The following is an 8,260-nucleotide window of genomic DNA, read 5'->3' as shown; positions in this document are numbered from 1 at the left end:
AGTAATAGTTATCATACTAGTATCGGGATGCCACCTTACGAGTTTCTTTATGGGCGGAGGTGCCGAACTCCGATTTGTTGGGGTGAAGTTGGTCAAAAAGAAATCGGGAGTACCGATTTGGTTTTGGAGACAAATAGCAAGATTGATATGATTCGGGATCATTTGAAAAAGGCGCAAGATAGACAAAAGTCGTATGCCGACAAGCATAGACGAATGATTGAATTTCAAGAAGGTGACATGGTGATGCTTAAGGTTTCGCCATGGAAAGGTGTTATTCGGTTTCGAAAACAGGGAAAGTTAGCTCCTCGGTTTATTGGTCCTTTTAAAATTTTAGCTCATGTTGGTGAAGTCGCGTATCGTTTGGAATTACCCGAAGAGCTTGCAGGGATCCATAATACATTTCATGTTTCCCATCTCCGTAAGTGTCTTGCGGATGATTCATCATGGGTGCCGTTAGACGAGATTGAGCTAAACAATAAGTCAGAATATATTGAGGATCTGATTGCCATACTCGATGAGAAGGTCAAAAGGTTGAGAAATAAAGAAGTGAGGACTTTTAAAGTTCAATGGCGTCGTAGTAAAGGTTGCGAGTTTAATTGGGAGCCCGAAGAATTCGTGTTGGTTTATCTTCCCTCTTGTCATGCGGCTTGGATCGCGAGGACGCGCTCCGATTCAAGTGCGGGAGAGTTGTAACATCCCGTTTTTCCCGTACACATAGGTACAAACTTAATTTTTAGTACGCTTATAACTTGTGCATTTATATGATTAAAAGACCTAAGTGTTAGAAATTGTGTAATTATATATATATACGAAATATGTATGTATATATATGTGTGTTTAGAATATATGCATGTATAGTCATATGCATGAGTCTTTGTTCATGTTAAGGCTTGTGAGACTAAAGATGAGGTTTAGACGTGTATAGGAAGCGTGAACGAAGTGTACAAGTTGGATAAATCATTAAGTTATGTAAAACTGTCGAATGGCTCAGTTGAAGGCCATTGCCGCGCCGCGGAAGCCTTTCTCGCGCCGCGACATTGGACTCAAACCAGAGTCAGGAGGCATGTTAAGAAGGGTCGAGTTTCCCTTTATATGTCGTGCCGCAGAGAAGAGGGTCGCGCCGCTACAAATGACTGGAATCTAAGTCAGGAATGATTTAAGAAAGCTCGTAAAATACGTTAAATGCCGCGCCGCGACAATTTGGGCCGCGGCGTGACCCACTGGGTGAACTGGTCCCGGATTTTGTTTTTAAAATAAGTAGTTCAAGGGCAAAATCATCATTTTACGTATGGATCTGATTGGAGCATTAACCTCAACCACTTATCTCATTTAATTCATTTTCCTTTTTCCTTTTCTTTCCATTTTCTCTTCCAAAACATAAAACCCATTTGGATTAAAAGTGAGATTCGAAGGTGAAGACTTGTGATTCGATCTTTGGAGCAAATAGGAAATTTGTTCTCCTCGTTCTTAGCTACGACTTGATAGTATTGGTAAGTCTTAACTCCATGTTTTGAGTTTTAGTTAAATTATGGCTAGTGTTTGGTCATTTGAGTCTTGTGAGACCCATTTGGGAGTTAAATGGGTGAATTTGGGTAATATGGATGAAAGGAAACCCTAATAGCTATAACCTAGGGTTTGGTCTTATGAATTGAGTTTATAAGTGTCAAATGGTGTTGTTAGTCACTAACACACTTGTTTGATGTTGAAAGACTTGTAAATGGGTTAAGTGTGACATAAATTATGAGTCTAAGTGCTAAAATGGGTCAAATGGGTAATGATTGACCTAATTGGGTGACATGGGTATGAAATACTCTAAGTTGTGTTAGTTAAGGTTAGTAGACTTTAAATCACTTGCTTTAGTGATTTAAGATGAGCCTTAGCCATTAATGGGCGGTTTTGGTGTAGTTGAGCCATTAAATGCAAATTGGGTCATTAAATGCTCAAGAGTGAGTATTGTGGTTAATTCCACCAGTTGTGTATTGAATGTGTACTTATTGTATTAGGTACTTCACTTTGAAGCTTGTGGAGGTTTAAATCATCACCAAATCGTTAAGGTGAGTGGAATGATTATATGCATATGTATATAATGTATTTATTTGTATGCTATGGTATGAACCAAAGAGCCGGTAGTGCCATAGTATGTGCGAGCATGCTATGATGTAAACCAAAGAGCCGGTAGCGTCATAGTACGTGTGTTATAGTGTGAACCAAAGAGCCGGTAGCGCTATAGCACGATTGTTAGTGTAGTGACCCGAACTTTTCCATGTTTATATATATTAATTGAGATTGATATTTACATGATTAAATGTTTCCAACATGTTAAGCAATCAAACTTTTTAAGACTTGATTAATTGAAATATGTTTCATATAGACAATTGACCACCCAAGTTGACCGGCGATTCACGAACGTTAAAACTTGTAAAAACGACATGACGATATATATATGGATATACATATGGTTAACATGAGATTATGATAAGTAAGTATATCCATAAGTATATTAACAATGAGTTATATACATATAAACAAGACTACTAACTTAAGGATTTCGAAACGAGACATATATGTAACGATTATCGTTGTAACGACATTTAAATGTATATATATCATATTAAGATATATTAATATATCATAATATCATGATAATATAATAATTTAACATCTCATTAGATATAATAAACAATGGGTTAACAACATTAATTGAGATCGTTAACTTAAAGGTTTCAAAACAACACTTACATGTAACGACTAACGATGACTTAACGACTCAGTTAAAATGTATATACATGTAGTGTATTTAGATGTATTAAAATACTTTTGGAAGACTTCAAGACATATATCAAAACACTCATACTTAACGAAAATGGTTACAGTTACTTTTCCATTCTTTTCTTTCATCAAGAATTCTAGTCGTATTCTTACCCGTATTATACACAGCTTCAAAACGTACTTACTATGAGTATATACCAATAGGAACTAGCATGGGATTCCACTCTTGATTATGTCATGTATGACTAATCAATTTTAACTTCTACCATGAGCTAGTCAACTAACTAGAACTCCTTTTAACCCCACTCACCACTCACCAATTACCACTCATCATTCACTCCATTTCACTTCCAATTCTCTCTCAACACACACACTATTATGAACGTATTTTTCCAGTAGTTAATCATCATCTTCATCAAAAATCACTTCAAGAATCAAGCTATAATCATCATAGGAAGAACCCTTCAAGAACACTTCAAAAATCCCTTCAAGTTTACTAATTTACTTCCAAGCTTTCTAATCCATTCCAAGTAATCATCTAAGATCAAGAAACCTTTGTTATATACAGTAGGTTATCTTTCTTATTCAAGGTAATATTCATATTCAAACTTTGATTCAATTTCTATAACAATAAACTATCTTAATTCGAGTAAAAATCTTACTTGAACTTGTTTTTGTGTCATGATCCTACTTCAAGAACTTTCAAGTCATCCAAGATCCTTTGAATCTAGATCATTTATTGTCACTTCCAGTAGGTTTACCTACTAAACTTGAGGTAGTAATGATGTTCATAACATCATTCGATTCATATATATAAAACTATCTTATTCGAAGGTTTAAACTCGTAATCACTAGAACATAGTTTAGTTAATTCTAAACTTGTTCGCAAACAAAAGTTAATCCTTCTAACTTGACTTTTAAAATTAACTACACACATGTTCTATATCTATATGATATGCTAACTTAATGATTTAAAACCTGGAAACACGAAAAACACCGTAAAACCGGATTTACGCCGTCGTAGTAACACCGCGGGCTGTTTTGGGTTAGTTAATTAAAAACTATGATAAACTTTGATTTAAAAGTTGTTATTCTGAGAAAATGATTTTTATTATGAACATGAAACTATATCCAAAAATTATGGTTAAACTCAAAGTGGAAGTATGTTTTCTAAAATGGTCATCTAGACGTCGTTCTTTCGACTGAAATGACTACCTTTAGAAAAACGACTTGTAACTTATTATTCCGACTATAAACCTATACTTTTTCTGTTTAGATTCATAAAATAGAGTTCAATATGAAACCATAGTAATTTGATTCACTCAAAACGGATTTAAAATGAAGAAGTTATGGGTAAAACAAGATTGGATAATTTTTCTCATTTTAGCTACGTGAAAATTGGTAACAAATCTATTCCAACCATAACTTAATCAACTTGTATTGTATATTATGTAATCTTGAGATACCATAGACACGTATACAATGTTTCGACCTATCATGTTGACACATCTATTTATATTTCAGAACAACTATAGACACTCTATATGTGAATGTTGGAGTTAGCTATACAGGGTTGAGGTTGATTCCAAAATATATATAGTTTGAGTTGTGATCAATACTGAGATACGTATACACTGGGTCGTGGATTGATTCAAGATAATATTTATCGATTTATTTCTGTACATCTAACTGTGGACAACTAGCTGTAGGTTACTAACGAGGACAGCTGACTTAATAAACTTAAAACATCAAAATATATTAAAAGTGTTGTAAATATATTTTAAACATACTTTGATATATATGTATATATTGTTATGGGTTCGTGAATCAACCAGTGGCCAAGTCTTACTTCCCGACGAAGTAAAAATCTGTGAAAGTGAGTTTCATTATTCCCTTTTTATATACATTTTGGGCTGAGAATACATGCAAATGCTTTATTAACTATTTTACAATATTTATATGCGTGAGTTTCATTTGCCCTTTTTACTCTTTACATTTTTGGGCTGAGAATACATGCAAACGCTTTATTAACTGTTTTAAAATATTTATATGCATGAGTTTCATTACTCCTTTTTTAAATGCTTTTGCAATATATATTTTTGGGACTGAGAATGCATGCGCTTTTATAAATGTTTTACGAAATAGACACAAGTAATCGAAACTACATTATATGGTTGAATGATCGAAATCGAATATGCCCCTTTTTATTAAGTCTGGTAATCTAAGAATTAGGGAACAGACACCCTAGTTGATGCAAACTCTAAAGATAGATCTATTGGGCCTAACAAACCCCATCCAAAGTACCGGATGCTTTAGTACTTCAAAATTTATATCATATCCGAAGGGTGTCCCGGAATGATGGGGATATTCTTATATATATGCATCTTGTTAATGTCGGTTACCAGGTGTTCACCATATGAATGATTTTTATCTCTATGTATGGGATGCGTATTGAAATATGAAATCTTGTGGTCTATTGTTACGATTTGATACATATAGGTTAAACCTATAACTCACCAACATTTTTATTGACGTTTAAAGCATGTTTATTCTCAGGTGAATACTAAGAGCTTCCGCTGTTGCATACTAAAATAAGGACAAGATTTGGAGTCCATGTTTGTATGATATTGTGTAAAAACTGCATTCAAGAAACTGATTTCGATGTAACATATTTGTATTGTAAACCATTATGTAATGGTCGTGTGTAAACAGGATATTTTAGATTATCATTATTTGATAATCTACGTAAAGCTTTTAAACCTTTATTTATGAAATAAAGGTTATGGTTTGTTTTAAAAATGAATGCAGTCTTTGAAAAACGTCTCATATAGAGGTCAAAACCTCGCAACGAAATCAATTAATATGGAACGTTTTTAATCAATAAGAACGGGACATTTCAGTTGGTATCCGAGCGTTGGTCTTAGAGAACCAGAAAATTTGCATTAGTGTGTCTTATCGAGTTTGTTAGGATGCATTAGTGAGTCTGGACTTCGACCGTGTTTTCTTTAAAAATGATTGCTTAACATTTTTGTTGGAAACTATATATTTTTACATATGAATATTATGTGATATATTAATCTCTTAACGTGTTTGATATTATGTGATAGATGTCTACCTCTAGAACAAGTCCCATTGACTCACCTAATAATAATGAAGAGTCAAATGTAAATTGGAATGATTCGTGGACTGATTCACAAGTTCCCGAAGAGGAACCGGAAGAAGAGTCGGAACCGGAAGAAGAATCGGAACCGGAAGAAGAATCGGAAATGGAAGAAGACATAGAACCGGTAGGGGAAATAATAAAACGGTTAAGTAAAAGAGAATCCTCAACCAACCGACCAAGGTTAATTATGGTCAATGGTGTTTCCGCCAAGGAAGCAAAATATTGGGAGGATTACCAATTCTCCGATGAATCGGATTCCGACGAGAATTCCGATGATGTTATAGAAATTACCCCAACTGAATTTAAAAAGGCAAAAGAAAATAATAAGGTAAAGGGCATAAAAATAAAGAAATCTAATTCCAACCCCGATGAACTTTATATGTATCGTCAACCCCCGAAGTCCTTAAGTTGTAACAATGACCCGGGAACCTCTAAACCACCAGGTTTTTCTAAACCAATGTGGACAACGACGGATCGTATTAGGGGAACATCATATATCCCTAGAAACTTGGCAAAACGAACCAAAACTGAACAAGAAGAAACGAGCGAGTCGGAATAAGATAGTTGTATTCGTGTGGTGTAATATATGTAATATAGTGTGCTTATGCTTTATGATATATGTAAAAATTGCTTGTATTAATAAGTATTTTTTTATGAATCTAACTCTTGTCTATTTTACAGTATAAAAACACAAAATGGATAGACAACCCAATATTTTAAGAGACCTACCCGGAGACATGATTGATGAAATCTTGTCTAGAGTCGGTCAGAATTCCTCGGCACAACTATTTAAGGCGAGATCAGTTTGTAAGACATTCGAAGAACGTTCCAAGAATTCCTTGGTTTATAAAAGGCTTTCGTTCGAAAGATGGGGGATATCACATTGGGAAATCCATAAGTTACGATGTGTTTACTTTGACGCATATATTGCGGGGAACCCAAATGCTATTTTACGCAACGGGTTAAGAAATTATTTTGACTCAGTATATCCGAATATAGGACTTCGTGATTTAGAAAAAGCGGCTAACATGCAACATAAAGAAGCATGTTATGCTTACGGGTTAGTAATGTTCGCTTCTCACCAAAGTGAGAACAAGAACATCGGGCTACAACTATTAAACAAAACGTTCCCACAAGTGACGGAGTCGGTAATTGGGGTAAGAAATGAGGTTTTTAGGTTATTACGAGACTGTTGGTCATTACGTAACCCTCGTCCCTTTGACGACGTTACAACACGCTGTCTTATCAACGGCCATAACGGTTATGTTCCACAAGACCAAGGATGGGAAGTAGTCCTAGTAAAACCAGAATGCATGACTTATTTCTGGACGTATGAATTACGTGTCTTTATTGCCTTTGCTGAACGACTTGTGTACTAGCTAGAATTATCTTCACAACTATCTTGTATCAAAGTTATTGTGTGCTATATTTCATGCTTTATGTAAAATAAGCGGTATTGTAAGTTTGTAAAATATTGTATAAAAGTTTGAACGCGAAATATTATTACAATCAGTTTTTCATATAGAATTGTAGTAGTTGAATTGTATATTAGCTACTAAGTATGAACTTAACGGGTAGGTACTACCCGAATTTAAACTTATAAAACGCTAATATGAAGAAAAAGCTTTTATAAATGAGTTCATATTATGCTACGAAATACTATTAACTACTCTTAATATTCTGTATGATTAACTTGTTCCATTTGACTATTTTGAAGGAAATGGCACCGACTACTCGACACACCGTGAATATGAATGAAGAGGAATTCCATACTTTTCTAGCTTCAAACATAGCCGCAGTACAGGCTGCGCTACATACCAACAATAACCTTGGATCTGGCAGTACAGGAAATCATGTAGGATGCACCTACAAAGAATTCACTGCCTGCAAACCTTTGGAATTTGATGGAACCGAAGGACCGATCGGATTGAAACGGTGGACCGAGAAGGTCGAATCGGTGTTTGCCATAAGTAAGTGTACTGAAGAGGACAAAGTAAAGTACGCTACGCATACCTTCACAGGTTCTGCGTTAACATGGTGGAATACCTATCTAGAGCAAGTGGGACAAGACGATGCGTACGCACTACCGTGGTCAGCATTCAAGCACTTGATGAACGAGAAGTACCGTCCCAGAACCGAGGTCAATAAGCTCAAGACAGAACTTAGAGGGTTACGAACCCAAGGATTTGATATTACCACGTACGAAAGACGATTCACAGAATTGTGCCTATTGTGTCCGGGAGCATTCGAAGATGAGGAAGAGAAGATCGACGCATTTGTGAAAGGATTACCGGAAAGAATCCAAGAAGATATAAGTTCACACGAGCC

This window comes from Rutidosis leptorrhynchoides, chromosome 4, assembly GCF_046630445.1.
Source record: "Rutidosis leptorrhynchoides isolate AG116_Rl617_1_P2 chromosome 4, CSIRO_AGI_Rlap_v1, whole genome shotgun sequence".
NCBI classification, from domain to species: domain Eukaryota; kingdom Viridiplantae; phylum Streptophyta; class Magnoliopsida; order Asterales; family Asteraceae; genus Rutidosis; species Rutidosis leptorrhynchoides.
The sequence above is the reverse complement of the archived record's forward strand: the minus strand, read 5'-3'. Positions refer to the sequence as shown.